Below are 13,653 nucleotides of genomic sequence, written 5' to 3'. Positions count from 1 at the left end.
GGACACGTCTTTACGGAGCATTTTCACCATACTTACTTCTTAATCACGATGTTATATTATCCCAAAAGTCAAACGGACACATGCGAGCGCCGGATCCATTAACTGTTAGGGCCAGTTCAGCTAGATGCGTAAGGCTTATATGTATTTTGCGTAAGGATGCTAACGGGTGCGATCATACCAGCACTAATGCACCGGATCCCATCAGAACTCCGCAGTTAAGCGTGCTTGGGCGAGAGTAGTACTAGGATGGGTGACCTCCTGGGAAGTCCTCGTGTTGCACCCCTCATTTTGCTTTTAGCTTTTTGGTCCGCGCGGCTTTGGCCACGGTCACCTAGCCAGGGCTGGGTGAGCACATTTTCGAGCTCAAAATCCATCATTTTGACCCCCAAGTAGCTCATTTTGATCCGTGCTCTGTAGAAAAGGCGTTTTTACGGAGTATTTGGTCTTACTCGCGGACACGTCTTTACGGAGCATTTTCACCATACTTACTTCTTAATCACGATGTTATATTATCCCAAAAGTCAAACGGACACATGCGAGCGCCGGATCCATTAACTGTTAGGGCCAGTTCAGCTAGATGCGTAAGGCTTATATGTATTTTGCGTAAGGATGCTAACGGGTGCGATCATACCAGCACTAATGCACCGGATCCCATCAGAACTCCGCAGTTAAGCGTGCTTGGGCGAGAGTAGTACTAGGATGGGTGACCTCCTGGGAAGTCCTCGTGTTGCACCCCTCATTTTGCTTTTAGCTTTTTGGTCCGCGCGGCTTTGGCCACGGTCACCTAGCCAGGGCTGGGTGAGCACATTTTCGAGCTCAAAATCCATCATTTTGACCCCCAAGTAGCTCATTTTGATCCGTGCTCTGTAGAAAAGGCGTTTTTACGGAGTATTTGGTCTTACTCGCGGACACGTCTTTACGGAGCATTTTCACCATACTTACTTCTTAATCACGATGTTATATTATCCCAAAAGTCAAACGGACACATGCGAGCGCCGGATCCATTAACTGTTAGGGGCCAGTTCAGCTAGATGCGTAAGGCTTATATGTATTTTGCGTAAGGATGCTAACGGGTGCGATCATACCAGCACTAATGCACCGGATCCCATCAGAACTCCGCAGTTAAGCGTGCTTGGGCGAGAGTAGTACTAGGATGGGTGACCTCCTGGGAAGTCCTCGTGTTGCACCCCTCATTTTGCTTTTAGCTTTTTGGTCCGCGCGGCTTTGGCCACGGTCACCTAGCCAGGGCTGGGTGAGCACATTTTCGAGCTCAAAATCCATCATTTTGACCCCCAAGTAGCTCATTTTGATCCGTGCTCTGTAGAAAAGGCGTTTTTACGGAGTATTTGGTCTTACTCGCGGACACGTCTTTACGGAGCATTTTCACCATACTTACTTCTTAATCACGATGTTATATTATCCCAAAAGTCAAACGGACACATGCGAGCGCCGGATCCATTAACTGTTAGGGCCAGTTCAGCTAGATGCGTAAGGCTTATATGTATTTTGCGTAAGGATGCTAACGGGTGCGATCATACCAGCACTAATGCACCGGATCCCATCAGAACTCCGCAGTTAAGCGTGCTTGGGCGAGAGTAGTACTAGGATGGGTGACCTCCTGGGAAGTCCTCGTGTTGCACCCCTCATTTTGCTTTTAGCTTTTTGGTCCGCGCGGCTTTGGCCACGGTCACCTAGCCAGGGCTGGGTGAGCACATTTTCGAGCTCAAAATCCATCATTTTGACCCCCAAGTAGCTCATTTTGATCCGTGCTCTGTAGAAAAGGCGTTTTTACGGAGTATTTGGTCTTACTCGCGGACACGTCTTTACGGAGCATTTTCACCATACTTACTTCTTAATCACGATGTTATATTATCCCAAAAGTCAAACGGACACATGCGAGCGCCGGATCCATTAACTGTTAGGGCCAGTTCAGCTAGATGCGTAAGGCTTATATGTATTTTGCGTAAGGATGCTAACGGGTGCGATCATACCAGCACTAATGCACCGGATCCCATCAGAACTCCGCAGTTAAGCGTGCTTGGGCGAGAGTAGTACTAGGATGGGTGACCTCCTGGGAAGTCCTCGTGTTGCACCCCTCATTTTGCTTTTAGCTTTTTGGTCCGCGCGGCTTTGGCCACGGTCACCTAGCCAGGGCTGGGTGAGCACATTTTCGAGCTCAAAATCCATCATTTTGACCCCCAAGTAGCTCATTTTGATCCGTGCTCTGTAGAAAAGGCGTTTTTACGGAGTATTTGGTCTTACTCGCGGACACGTCTTTACGGAGCATTTTCACCATACTTACTTCTTAATCACGATGTTATATTATCCCAAAAGTCAAACGGACACATGCGAGCGCCGGATCCATTAACTGTTAGGGCCAGTTCAGCTAGATGCGTAAGGCTTATATGTATTTTGCGTAAGGATGCTAACGGGTGCGATCATACCAGCACTAATGCACCGGATCCCATCAGAACTCCGCAGTTAAGCGTGCTTGGGCGAGAGTAGTACTAGGATGGGTGACCTCCTGGGAAGTCCTCGTGTTGCACCCCTCATTTTGCTTTTAGCTTTTTGGTCCGCGCGGCTTTGGCCACGGTCACCTAGCCAGGGCTGGGTGAGCACATTTTCGAGCTCAAAATCCATCATTTTGACCCCCAAGTAGCTCATTTTGATCCGTGCTCTGTAGAAAAGGCGTTTTTACGGAGTATTTGGTCTTACTCGCGGACACGTCTTTACGGAGCATTTTCACCATACTTACTTCTTAATCACGATGTTATATTATCCCAAAAGTCAAACGGACACATGCGAGCGCCGGATCCATTAACTGTTAGGGCCAGTTCAGCTAGATGCGTAAGGCTTATATGTATTTTGCGTAAGGATGCTAACGGGTGCGATCATACCAGCACTAATGCACCGGATCCCATCAGAACTCCGCAGTTAAGCGTGCTTGGGCGAGAGTAGTACTAGGATGGGTGACCTCCTGGGAAGTCCTCGTGTTGCACCCCTCATTTTGCTTTTAGCTTTTTGGTCCGCGCGGCTTTGGCCACGGTCACCTAGCCAGGGCTGGGTGAGCACATTTTCGAGCTCAAAATCCATCATTTTGACCCCCAAGTAGCTCATTTTGATCCGTGCTCTGTAGAAAAGGCGTTTTTACGGAGTATTTGGTCTTACTCGCGGACACGTCTTTACGGAGCATTTTCACCATACTTACTTCTTAATCACGATGTTATATTATCCCAAAAGTCAAACGGACACATGCGAGCGCCGGATCCATTAACTGTTAGGGCCAGTTCAGCTAGATGCGTAAGGCTTATATGTATTTTGCGTAAGGATGCTAACGGGTGCGATCATACCAGCACTAATGCACCGGATCCCATCAGAACTCCGCAGTTAAGCGTGCTTGGGCGAGAGTAGTACTAGGATGGGTGACCTCCTGGGAAGTCCTCGTGTTGCACCCCTCATTTTGCTTTTAGCTTTTTGGTCCGCGCGGCTTTGGCCACGGTCACCTAGCCAGGGCTGGGTGAGCACATTTTCGAGCTCAAAATCCATCATTTTGACCCCAAGTAGCTCATTTTGATCCGTGCTCTGTAGAAAAGGCGTTTTTACGGAGTATTTGGTCTTACTCGCGGACACGTCTTTACGGAGCATTTTCACCATACTTACTTCTTAATCACGATGTTATATTATCCCAAAAGTCAAACGGACACATGCGAGCGCCGGATCCATTAACTGTTAGGGCCAGTTCAGCTAGATGCGTAAGGCTTATATGTATTTTGCGTAAGGATGCTAACGGGTGCGATCATACCAGCACTAATGCACCGGATCCCATCAGAACTCCGCAGTTAAGCGTGCTTGGGCGAGAGTAGTACTAGGATGGGTGACCTCCTGGGAAGTCCTCGTGTTGCACCCCTCATTTTGCTTTTAGCTTTTTGGTCCGCGCGGCTTTGGCCACGGTCACCTAGCCAGGGCTGGGTGAGCACATTTTCGAGCTCAAAATCCATCATTTTGACCCCCAAGTAGCTCATTTTGATCCGTGCTCTGTAGAAAAGGCGTTTTTACGGAGTATTTGGTCTTACTCGCGGACACGTCTTTACGGAGCATTTTCACCATACTTACTTCTTAATCACGATGTTATATTATCCCAAAAGTCAAACGGACACATGCGAGCGCCGGATCCATTAACTGTTAGGGCCAGTTCAGCTAGATGCGTAAGGCTTATATGTATTTTGCGTAAGGATGCTAACGGGTGCGATCATACCAGCACTAATGCACCGGATCCCATCAGAACTCCGCAGTTAAGCGTGCTTGGGCGAGAGTAGTACTAGGATGGGTGACCTCCTGGGAAGTCCTCGTGTTGCACCCCTCATTTTGCTTTTAGCTTTTTGGTCCGCGCGGCTTTGGCCACGGTCACCTAGCCAGGGCTGGGTGAGCACATTTTCGAGCTCAAAATCCATCATTTTGACCCCCAAGTAGCTCATTTTGATCCGTGCTCTGTAGAAAAGGCGTTTTTACGGAGTATTTGGTCTTACTCGCGGACACGTCTTTACGGAGCATTTTCACCATACTTACTTCTTAATCACGATGTTATATTATCCCAAAAGTCAAACGGACACATGCGAGCGCCGGATCCATTAACTGTTAGGGCCAGTTCAGCTAGATGCGTAAGGCTTATATGTATTTTGCGTAAGGATGCTAACGGGTGCGATCATACCAGCACTAATGCACCGGATCCCATCAGAACTCCGCAGTTAAGCGTGCTTGGGCGAGAGTAGTACTAGGATGGGTGACCTCCTGGGAAGTCCTCGTGTTGCACCCCTCATTTTGCTTTTAGCTTTTTGGTCCGCGCGGCTTTGGCCACGGTCACCTAGCCAGGGCTGGGTGAGCACATTTTCGAGCTCAAAATCCATCATTTTGACCCCCAAGTAGCTCATTTTGATCCGTGCTCTGTAGAAAAGGCGTTTTTACGGAGTATTTGGTCTTACTCGCGGACACGTCTTTACGGAGCATTTTCACCATACTTACTTCTTAATCACGATGTTATATTATCCCAAAAGTCAAACGGACACATGCGAGCGCCGGATCCATTAACTGTTAGGGCCAGTTCAGCTAGATGCGTAAGGCTTATATGTATTTTGCGTAAGGATGCTAACGGGTGCGATCATACCAGCACTAATGCACCGGATCCCATCAGAACTCCGCAGTTAAGCGTGCTTGGGCGAGAGTAGTACTAGGATGGGTGACCTCCTGGGAAGTCCTCGTGTTGCACCCCTCATTTTGCTTTTAGCTTTTTGGTCCGCGCGGCTTTGGCCACGGTCACCTAGCCAGGGCTGGGTGAGCACATTTTCGAGCTCAAAATCCATCATTTTGACCCCCAAGTAGCTCATTTTGATCCGTGCTCTGTAGAAAAGGCGTTTTTACGGAGTATTTGGTCTTACTCGCGGACACGTCTTTACGGAGCATTTTCACCATACTTACTTCTTAATCACGATGTTATATTATCCCAAAAGTCAAACGGACACATGCGAGCGCCGGATCCATTAACTGTTAGGGCCAGTTCAGCTAGATGCGTAAGGCTTATATGTATTTTGCGTAAGGATGCTAACGGGTGCGATCATACCAGCACTAATGCACCGGATCCCATCAGAACTCCGCAGTTAAGCGTGCTTGGGCGAGAGTAGTACTAGGATGGGTGACCTCCTGGGAAGTCCTCGTGTTGCACCCCTCATTTTGCTTTTAGCTTTTTGGTCCGCGCGGCTTTGGCCACGGTCACCTAGCCAGGGCTGGGTGAGCACATTTTCGAGCTCAAAATCCATCATTTTGACCCCCAAGTAGCTCATTTTGATCCGTGCTCTGTAGAAAAGGCGTTTTTACGGAGTATTTGGTCTTACTCGCGGACACGTCTTTACGGAGCATTTTCACCATACTTACTTCTTAATCACGATGTTATATTATCCCAAAAGTCAAACGGACACATGCGAGCGCCGGATCCATTAACTGTTAGGGCCAGTTCAGCTAGATGCGTAAGGCTTATATGTATTTTGCGTAAGGATGCTAACGGGTGCGATCATACCAGCACTAATGCACCGGATCCCATCAGAACTCCGCAGTTAAGCGTGCTTGGGCGAGAGTAGTACTAGGATGGGTGACCTCCTGGGAAGTCCTCGTGTTGCACCCCTCATTTTGCTTTTAGCTTTTTGGTCCGCGCGGCTTTGGCCACGGTCACCTAGCCAGGGCTGGGTGAGCACATTTTCGAGCTCAAAATCCATCATTTTGACCCCCAAGTAGCTCATTTTGATCCGTGCTCTGTAGAAAAGGCGTTTTTACGGAGTATTTGGTCTTACTCGCGGACACGTCTTTACGGAGCATTTTCACCATACTTACTTCTTAATCACGATGTTATATTATCCCAAAAGTCAAACGGACACATGCGAGCGCCGGATCCATTAACTGTTAGGGCCAGTTCAGCTAGATGCGTAAGGCTTATATGTATTTTGCGTAAGGATGCTAACGGGTGCGATCATACCAGCACTAATGCACCGGATCCCATCAGAACTCCGCAGTTAAGCGTGCTTGGGCGAGAGTAGTACTAGGATGGGTGACCTCCTGGGAAGTCCTCGTGTTGCACCCCTCATTTTGCTTTTAGCTTTTTGGTCCGCGCGGCTTTGGCCACGGTCACCTAGCCAGGGCTGGGTGAGCACATTTTCGAGCTCAAAATCCATCATTTTGACCCCCAAGTAGCTCATTTTGATCCGTGCTCTGTAGAAAAGGCGTTTTTACGGAGTATTTGGTCTTACTCGCGGACACGTCTTTACGGAGCATTTTCACCATACTTACTTCTTAATCACGATGTTATATTATCCCAAAAGTCAAACGGACACATGCGAGCGCCGGATCCATTAACTGTTAGGGCCAGTTCAGCTAGATGCGTAAGGCTTATATGTATTTTGCGTAAGGATGCTAACGGGTGCGATCATACCAGCACTAATGCACCGGATCCCATCAGAACTCCGCAGTTAAGCGTGCTTGGGCGAGAGTAGTACTAGGATGGGTGACCTCCTGGGAAGTCCTCGTGTTGCACCCCTCATTTTGCTTTTAGCTTTTTGGTCCGCGCGGCTTTGGCCACGGTCACCTAGCCAGGGCTGGGTGAGCACATTTTCGAGCTCAAAATCCATCATTTTGACCCCCAAGTAGCTCATTTTGATCCGTGCTCTGTAGAAAAGGCGTTTTTACGGAGTATTTGGTCTTACTCGCGGACACGTCTTTACGGAGCATTTTCACCATACTTACTTCTTAATCACGATGTTATATTATCCCAAAAGTCAAACGGACACATGCGAGCGCCGGATCCATTAACTGTTAGGGCCAGTTCAGCTAGATGCGTAAGGCTTATATGTATTTTGCGTAAGGATGCTAACGGGTGCGATCATACCAGCACTAATGCACCGGATCCCATCAGAACTCCGCAGTTAAGCGTGCTTGGGCGAGAGTAGTACTAGGATGGGTGACCTCCTGGGAAGTCCTCGTGTTGCACCCCTCATTTTGCTTTTAGCTTTTTGGTCCGCGCGGCTTTGGCCACGGTCACCTAGCCAGGGCTGGGTGAGCACATTTTCGAGCTCAAAATCCATCATTTTGACCCCCAAGTAGCTCATTTTGATCCGTGCTCTGTAGAAAAGGCGTTTTTACGGAGTATTTGGTCTTACTCGCGGACACGTCTTTACGGAGCATTTTCACCATACTTACTTCTTAATCACGATGTTATATTATCCCAAAAGTCAAACGGACACATGCGAGCGCCGGATCCATTAACTGTTAGGGCCAGTTCAGCTAGATGCGTAAGGCTTATATGTATTTTGCGTAAGGATGCTAACGGGTGCGATCATACCAGCACTAATGCACCGGATCCCATCAGAACTCCGCAGTTAAGCGTGCTTGGGCGAGAGTAGTACTAGGATGGGTGACCTCCTGGGAAGTCCTCGTGTTGCACCCCTCATTTTGCTTTTAGCTTTTTGGTCCGCGCGGCTTTGGCCACGGTCACCTAGCCAGGGCTGGGTGAGCACATTTTCGAGCTCAAAATCCATCATTTTGACCCCCAAGTAGCTCATTTTGATCCGTGCTCTGTAGAAAAGGCGTTTTTACGGAGTATTTGGTCTTACTCGCGGACACGTCTTTACGGAGCATTTTCACCATACTTACTTCTTAATCACGATGTTATATTATCCCAAAAGTCAAACGGACACATGCGAGCGCCGGATCCATTAACTGTTAGGGCCAGTTCAGCTAGATGCGTAAGGCTTATATGTATTTTGCGTAAGGATGCTAACGGGTGCGATCATACCAGCACTAATGCACCGGATCCCATCAGAACTCCGCAGTTAAGCGTGCTTGGGCGAGAGTAGTACTAGGATGGGTGACCTCCTGGGAAGTCCTCGTGTTGCACCCCTCATTTTGCTTTTAGCTTTTTGGTCCGCGCGGCTTTGGCCACGGTCACCTAGCCAGGGCTGGGTGAGCACATTTTCGAGCTCAAAATCCATCATTTTGACCCCCAAGTAGCTCATTTTGATCCGTGCTCTGTAGAAAAGGCGTTTTTACGGAGTATTTGGTCTTACTCGCGGACACGTCTTTACGGAGCATTTTCACCATACTTACTTCTTAATCACGATGTTATATTATCCCAAAAGTCAAACGGACACATGCGAGCGCCGGATCCATTAACTGTTAGGGCCAGTTCAGCTAGATGCGTAAGGCTTATATGTATTTTGCGTAAGGATGCTAACGGGTGCGATCATACCAGCACTAATGCACCGGATCCCATCAGAACTCCGCAGTTAAGCGTGCTTGGGCGAGAGTAGTACTAGGATGGGTGACCTCCTGGGAAGTCCTCGTGTTGCACCCCTCATTTTGCTTTTAGCTTTTTGGTCCGCGCGGCTTTGGCCACGGTCACCTAGCCAGGGCTGGGTGAGCACATTTTCGAGCTCAAAATCCATCATTTTGACCCCCAAGTAGCTCATTTTGATCCGTGCTCTGTAGAAAAGGCGTTTTTACGGAGTATTTGGTCTTACTCGCGGACACGTCTTTACGGAGCATTTTCACCATACTTACTTCTTAATCACGATGTTATATTATCCCAAAAGTCAAACGGACACATGCGAGCGCCGGATCCATTAACTGTTAGGGCCAGTTCAGCTAGATGCGTAAGGCTTATATGTATTTTGCGTAAGGATGCTAACGGGTGCGATCATACCAGCACTAATGCACCGGATCCCATCAGAACTCCGCAGTTAAGCGTGCTTGGGCGAGAGTAGTACTAGGATGGGTGACCTCCTGGGAAGTCCTCGTGTTGCACCCCTCATTTTGCTTTTAGCTTTTTGGTCCGCGCGGCTTTGGCCACGGTCACCTAGCCAGGGCTGGGTGAGCACATTTTCGAGCTCAAAATCCATCATTTTGACCCCCAAGTAGCTCATTTTGATCCGTGCTCTGTAGAAAAGGCGTTTTTACGGAGTATTTGGTCTTACTCGCGGACACGTCTTTACGGAGCATTTTCACCATACTTACTTCTTAATCACGATGTTATATTATCCCAAAAGTCAAACGGACACATGCGAGCGCCGGATCCATTAACTGTTAGGGCCAGTTCAGCTAGATGCGTAAGGCTTATATGTATTTTGCGTAAGGATGCTAACGGGTGCGATCATACCAGCACTAATGCACCGGATCCCATCAGAACTCCGCAGTTAAGCGTGCTTGGGCGAGAGTAGTACTAGGATGGGTGACCTCCTGGGAAGTCCTCGTGTTGCACCCCTCATTTTGCTTTTAGCTTTTTGGTCCGCGCGGCTTTGGCCACGGTCACCTAGCCAGGGCTGGGTGAGCACATTTTCGAGCTCAAAATCCATCATTTTGACCCCCAAGTAGCTCATTTTGATCCGTGCTCTGTAGAAAAGGCGTTTTTACGGAGTATTTGGTCTTACTCGCGGACACGTCTTTACGGAGCATTTTCACCATACTTACTTCTTAATCACGATGTTATATTATCCCAAAAGTCAAACGGACACATGCGAGCGCCGGATCCATTAACTGTTAGGGCCAGTTCAGCTAGATGCGTAAGGCTTATATGTATTTTGCGTAAGGATGCTAACGGGTGCGATCATACCAGCACTAATGCACCGGATCCCATCAGAACTCCGCAGTTAAGCGTGCTTGGGCGAGAGTAGTACTAGGATGGGTGACCTCCTGGGAAGTCCTCGTGTTGCACCCCTCATTTTGCTTTTAGCTTTTTGGTCCGCGCGGCTTTGGCCACGGTCACCTAGCCAGGGCTGGGTGAGCACATTTTCGAGCTCAAAATCCATCATTTTGACCCCCAAGTAGCTCATTTTGATCCGTGCTCTGTAGAAAAGGCGTTTTTACGGAGTATTTGGTCTTACTCGCGGACACGTCTTTACGGAGCATTTTCACCATACTTACTTCTTAATCACGATGTTATATTATCCCAAAAGTCAAACGGACACATGCGAGCGCCGGATCCATTAACTGTTAGGGCCAGTTCAGCTAGATGCGTAAGGCTTATATGTATTTTGCGTAAGGATGCTAACGGGTGCGATCATACCAGCACTAATGCACCGGATCCCATCAGAACTCCGCAGTTAAGCGTGCTTGGGCGAGAGTAGTACTAGGATGGGTGACCTCCTGGGAAGTCCTCGTGTTGCACCCCTCATTTTGCTTTTAGCTTTTTGGTCCGCGCGGCTTTGGCCACGGTCACCTAGCCAGGGCTGGGTGAGCACATTTTCGAGCTCAAAATCCATCATTTTGACCCCCAAGTAGCTCATTTTGATCCGTGCTCTGTAGAAAAGGCGTTTTTACGGAGTATTTGGTCTTACTCGCGGACACGTCTTTACGGAGCATTTTCACCATACTTACTTCTTAATCACGATGTTATATTATCCCAAAAGTCAAACGGACACATGCGAGCGCCGGATCCATTAACTGTTAGGGCCAGTTCAGCTAGATGCGTAAGGCTTATATGTATTTTGCGTAAGGATGCTAACGGGTGCGATCATACCAGCACTAATGCACCGGATCCCATCAGAACTCCGCAGTTAAGCGTGCTTGGGCGAGAGTAGTACTAGGATGGGTGACCTCCTGGGAAGTCCTCGTGTTGCACCCCTCATTTTGCTTTTAGCTTTTTGGTCCGCGCGGCTTTGGCCACGGTCACCTAGCCAGGGCTGGGTGAGCACATTTTCGAGCTCAAAATCCATCATTTTGACCCCCAAGTAGCTCATTTTGATCCGTGCTCTGTAGAAAAGGCGTTTTTACGGAGTATTTGGTCTTACTCGCGGACACGTCTTTACGGAGCATTTTCACCATACTTACTTCTTAATCACGATGTTATATTATCCCAAAAGTCAAACGGACACATGCGAGCGCCGGATCCATTAACTGTTAGGGCCAGTTCAGCTAGATGCGTAAGGCTTATATGTATTTTGCGTAAGGATGCTAACGGGTGCGATCATACCAGCACTAATGCACCGGATCCCATCAGAACTCCGCAGTTAAGCGTGCTTGGGCGAGAGTAGTACTAGGATGGGTGACCTCCTGGGAAGTCCTCGTGTTGCACCCCTCATTTTGCTTTTAGCTTTTTGGTCCGCGCGGCTTTGGCCACGGTCACCTAGCCAGGGCTGGGTGAGCACATTTTCGAGCTCAAAATCCATCATTTTGACCCCCAAGTAGCTCATTTTGATCCGTGCTCTGTAGAAAAGGCGTTTTTACGGAGTATTTGGTCTTACTCGCGGACACGTCTTTACGGAGCATTTTCACCATACTTACTTCTTAATCACGATGTTATATTATCCCAAAAGTCAAACGGACACATGCGAGCGCCGGATCCATTAACTGTTAGGGCCAGTTCAGCTAGATGCGTAAGGCTTATATGTATTTTGCGTAAGGATGCTAACGGGTGCGATCATACCAGCACTAATGCACCGGATCCCATCAGAACTCCGCAGTTAAGCGTGCTTGGGCGAGAGTAGTACTAGGATGGGTGACCTCCTGGGAAGTCCTCGTGTTGCACCCCTCATTTTGCTTTTAGCTTTTTGGTCCGCGCGGCTTTGGCCACGGTCACCTAGCCAGGGCTGGGTGAGCACATTTTCGAGCTCAAAATCCATCATTTTGACCCCCAAGTAGCTCATTTTGATCCGTGCTCTGTAGAAAAGGCGTTTTTACGGAGTATTTGGTCTTACTCGCGGACACGTCTTTACGGAGCATTTTCACCATACTTACTTCTTAATCACGATGTTATATTATCCCAAAAGTCAAACGGACACATGCGAGCGCCGGATCCATTAACTGTTAGGGCCAGTTCAGCTAGATGCGTAAGGCTTATATGTATTTTGCGTAAGGATGCTAACGGGTGCGATCATACCAGCACTAATGCACCGGATCCCATCAGAACTCCGCAGTTAAGCGTGCTTGGGCGAGAGTAGTACTAGGATGGGTGACCTCCTGGGAAGTCCTCGTGTTGCACCCCTCATTTTGCTTTTAGCTTTTTGGTCCGCGCGGCTTTGGCCACGGTCACCTAGCCAGGGCTGGGTGAGCACATTTTCGAGCTCAAAATCCATCATTTTGACCCCCAAGTAGCTCATTTTGATCCGTGCTCTGTAGAAAAGGCGTTTTTACGGAGTATTTGGTCTTACTCGCGGACACGTCTTTACGGAGCATTTTCACCATACTTACTTCTTAATCACGATGTTATATTATCCCAAAAGTCAAACGGACACATGCGAGCGCCGGATCCATTAACTGTTAGGGCCAGTTCAGCTAGATGCGTAAGGCTTATATGTATTTTGCGTAAGGATGCTAACGGGTGCGATCATACCAGCACTAATGCACCGGATCCCATCAGAACTCCGCAGTTAAGCGTGCTTGGGCGAGAGTAGTACTAGGATGGGTGACCTCCTGGGAAGTCCTCGTGTTGCACCCCTCATTTTGCTTTTAGCTTTTTGGTCCGCGCGGCTTTGGCCACGGTCACCTAGCCAGGGCTGGGTGAGCACATTTTCGAGCTCAAAATCCATCATTTTGACCCCCAAGTAGCTCATTTTGATCCGTGCTCTGTAGAAAAGGCGTTTTTACGGAGTATTTGGTCTTACTCGCGGACACGTCTTTACGGAGCATTTTCACCATACTTACTTCTTAATCACGATGTTATATTATCCCAAAAGTCAAACGGACACATGCGAGCGCCGGATCCATTAACTGTTAGGGCCAGTTCAGCTAGATGCGTAAGGCTTATATGTATTTTGCGTAAGGATGCTAACGGGTGCGATCATACCAGCACTAATGCACCGGATCCCATCAGAACTCCGCAGTTAAGCGTGCTTGGGCGAGAGTAGTACTAGGATGGGTGACCTCCTGGGAAGTCCTCGTGTTGCACCCCTCATTTTGCTTTTAGCTTTTTGGTCCGCGCGGCTTTGGCCACGGTCACCTAGCCAGGGCTGGGTGAGCACATTTTCGAGCTCAAAATCCATCATTTTGACCCCCAAGTAGCTCATTTTGATCCGTGCTCTGTAGAAAAGGCGTTTTTACGGAGTATTTGGTCTTACTCGCGGACACGTCTTTACGGAGCATTTTCACCATACTTACTTCTTAATCACGATGTTATATTATCCC

General features: G+C 48.5%; 30 non-coding genes and 1 pseudogene across 30 annotated transcripts; 30 read left to right on the top strand and 1 right to left on the bottom strand.

The window, feature by feature from the left end:
* LOC148585377 (protein FAR1-RELATED SEQUENCE 5-like) overlaps positions 1-13,653 on the bottom strand; it is a 218,629-nt pseudogene that overhangs the window by 107,723 nt on the left and 97,253 nt on the right.
* Positions 165-283, top strand: LOC148585597 (5S ribosomal RNA). Its single transcript, XR_015912339.1, has one exon. It is a non-coding gene; the product is annotated as a 5S ribosomal RNA (ribosomal RNA).
* Positions 618-736, top strand: LOC148585596 (5S ribosomal RNA). The gene has a single exon (XR_015912338.1). It is a non-coding gene; the product is annotated as a 5S ribosomal RNA (ribosomal RNA).
* Positions 1,072-1,190, top strand: LOC148585595 (5S ribosomal RNA). Its single transcript, XR_015912337.1, has one exon. It is a non-coding gene; the product is annotated as a 5S ribosomal RNA (ribosomal RNA).
* Positions 1,525-1,643, top strand: LOC148585594 (5S ribosomal RNA). Its single transcript, XR_015912336.1, has one exon. It is a non-coding gene; the product is annotated as a 5S ribosomal RNA (ribosomal RNA).
* LOC148585593 (5S ribosomal RNA) lies at positions 1,978-2,096 on the top strand. The gene has a single exon (XR_015912335.1). It is a non-coding gene; the product is annotated as a 5S ribosomal RNA (ribosomal RNA).
* Positions 2,431-2,549, top strand: LOC148585592 (5S ribosomal RNA). The gene has a single exon (XR_015912334.1). It is a non-coding gene; the product is annotated as a 5S ribosomal RNA (ribosomal RNA).
* On the top strand, positions 2,884-3,002 carry LOC148585591 (5S ribosomal RNA). Its single transcript, XR_015912333.1, has one exon. It is a non-coding gene; the product is annotated as a 5S ribosomal RNA (ribosomal RNA).
* On the top strand, positions 3,337-3,455 carry LOC148585590 (5S ribosomal RNA). The gene has a single exon (XR_015912332.1). It is a non-coding gene; the product is annotated as a 5S ribosomal RNA (ribosomal RNA).
* LOC148585589 (5S ribosomal RNA) lies at positions 3,789-3,907 on the top strand. Its single transcript, XR_015912331.1, has one exon. It is a non-coding gene; the product is annotated as a 5S ribosomal RNA (ribosomal RNA).
* LOC148585588 (5S ribosomal RNA) lies at positions 4,242-4,360 on the top strand. The gene has a single exon (XR_015912330.1). It is a non-coding gene; the product is annotated as a 5S ribosomal RNA (ribosomal RNA).
* LOC148585587 (5S ribosomal RNA) lies at positions 4,695-4,813 on the top strand. The gene has a single exon (XR_015912327.1). It is a non-coding gene; the product is annotated as a 5S ribosomal RNA (ribosomal RNA).
* Positions 5,148-5,266, top strand: LOC148585586 (5S ribosomal RNA). The gene has a single exon (XR_015912326.1). It is a non-coding gene; the product is annotated as a 5S ribosomal RNA (ribosomal RNA).
* On the top strand, positions 5,601-5,719 carry LOC148585585 (5S ribosomal RNA). The gene has a single exon (XR_015912325.1). It is a non-coding gene; the product is annotated as a 5S ribosomal RNA (ribosomal RNA).
* LOC148585584 (5S ribosomal RNA) lies at positions 6,054-6,172 on the top strand. The gene has a single exon (XR_015912324.1). It is a non-coding gene; the product is annotated as a 5S ribosomal RNA (ribosomal RNA).
* On the top strand, positions 6,507-6,625 carry LOC148585583 (5S ribosomal RNA). The gene has a single exon (XR_015912323.1). It is a non-coding gene; the product is annotated as a 5S ribosomal RNA (ribosomal RNA).
* Positions 6,960-7,078, top strand: LOC148585582 (5S ribosomal RNA). The gene has a single exon (XR_015912322.1). It is a non-coding gene; the product is annotated as a 5S ribosomal RNA (ribosomal RNA).
* LOC148585581 (5S ribosomal RNA) lies at positions 7,413-7,531 on the top strand. Its single transcript, XR_015912321.1, has one exon. It is a non-coding gene; the product is annotated as a 5S ribosomal RNA (ribosomal RNA).
* LOC148585580 (5S ribosomal RNA) lies at positions 7,866-7,984 on the top strand. The gene has a single exon (XR_015912320.1). It is a non-coding gene; the product is annotated as a 5S ribosomal RNA (ribosomal RNA).
* Positions 8,319-8,437, top strand: LOC148585579 (5S ribosomal RNA). Its single transcript, XR_015912319.1, has one exon. It is a non-coding gene; the product is annotated as a 5S ribosomal RNA (ribosomal RNA).
* On the top strand, positions 8,772-8,890 carry LOC148585578 (5S ribosomal RNA). The gene has a single exon (XR_015912318.1). It is a non-coding gene; the product is annotated as a 5S ribosomal RNA (ribosomal RNA).
* On the top strand, positions 9,225-9,343 carry LOC148585577 (5S ribosomal RNA). Its single transcript, XR_015912316.1, has one exon. It is a non-coding gene; the product is annotated as a 5S ribosomal RNA (ribosomal RNA).
* Positions 9,678-9,796, top strand: LOC148585576 (5S ribosomal RNA). Its single transcript, XR_015912315.1, has one exon. It is a non-coding gene; the product is annotated as a 5S ribosomal RNA (ribosomal RNA).
* Positions 10,131-10,249, top strand: LOC148585575 (5S ribosomal RNA). Its single transcript, XR_015912314.1, has one exon. It is a non-coding gene; the product is annotated as a 5S ribosomal RNA (ribosomal RNA).
* On the top strand, positions 10,584-10,702 carry LOC148585574 (5S ribosomal RNA). Its single transcript, XR_015912313.1, has one exon. It is a non-coding gene; the product is annotated as a 5S ribosomal RNA (ribosomal RNA).
* Positions 11,037-11,155, top strand: LOC148585573 (5S ribosomal RNA). The gene has a single exon (XR_015912312.1). It is a non-coding gene; the product is annotated as a 5S ribosomal RNA (ribosomal RNA).
* LOC148585572 (5S ribosomal RNA) lies at positions 11,490-11,608 on the top strand. Its single transcript, XR_015912311.1, has one exon. It is a non-coding gene; the product is annotated as a 5S ribosomal RNA (ribosomal RNA).
* Positions 11,943-12,061, top strand: LOC148585571 (5S ribosomal RNA). The gene has a single exon (XR_015912310.1). It is a non-coding gene; the product is annotated as a 5S ribosomal RNA (ribosomal RNA).
* Positions 12,396-12,514, top strand: LOC148585570 (5S ribosomal RNA). The gene has a single exon (XR_015912309.1). It is a non-coding gene; the product is annotated as a 5S ribosomal RNA (ribosomal RNA).
* Positions 12,849-12,967, top strand: LOC148585569 (5S ribosomal RNA). Its single transcript, XR_015912308.1, has one exon. It is a non-coding gene; the product is annotated as a 5S ribosomal RNA (ribosomal RNA).
* LOC148585568 (5S ribosomal RNA) lies at positions 13,302-13,420 on the top strand. The gene has a single exon (XR_015912307.1). It is a non-coding gene; the product is annotated as a 5S ribosomal RNA (ribosomal RNA).

This window comes from Corylus avellana, chromosome 5, assembly GCF_965113065.1.
Source record: "Corylus avellana chromosome 5, dhCorAvel1.hap1.2, whole genome shotgun sequence".
NCBI lineage: Eukaryota > Viridiplantae > Streptophyta > Magnoliopsida > Fagales > Betulaceae > Corylus > Corylus avellana.
This window is presented reverse-complemented; position numbering and strand designations above follow the sequence as displayed.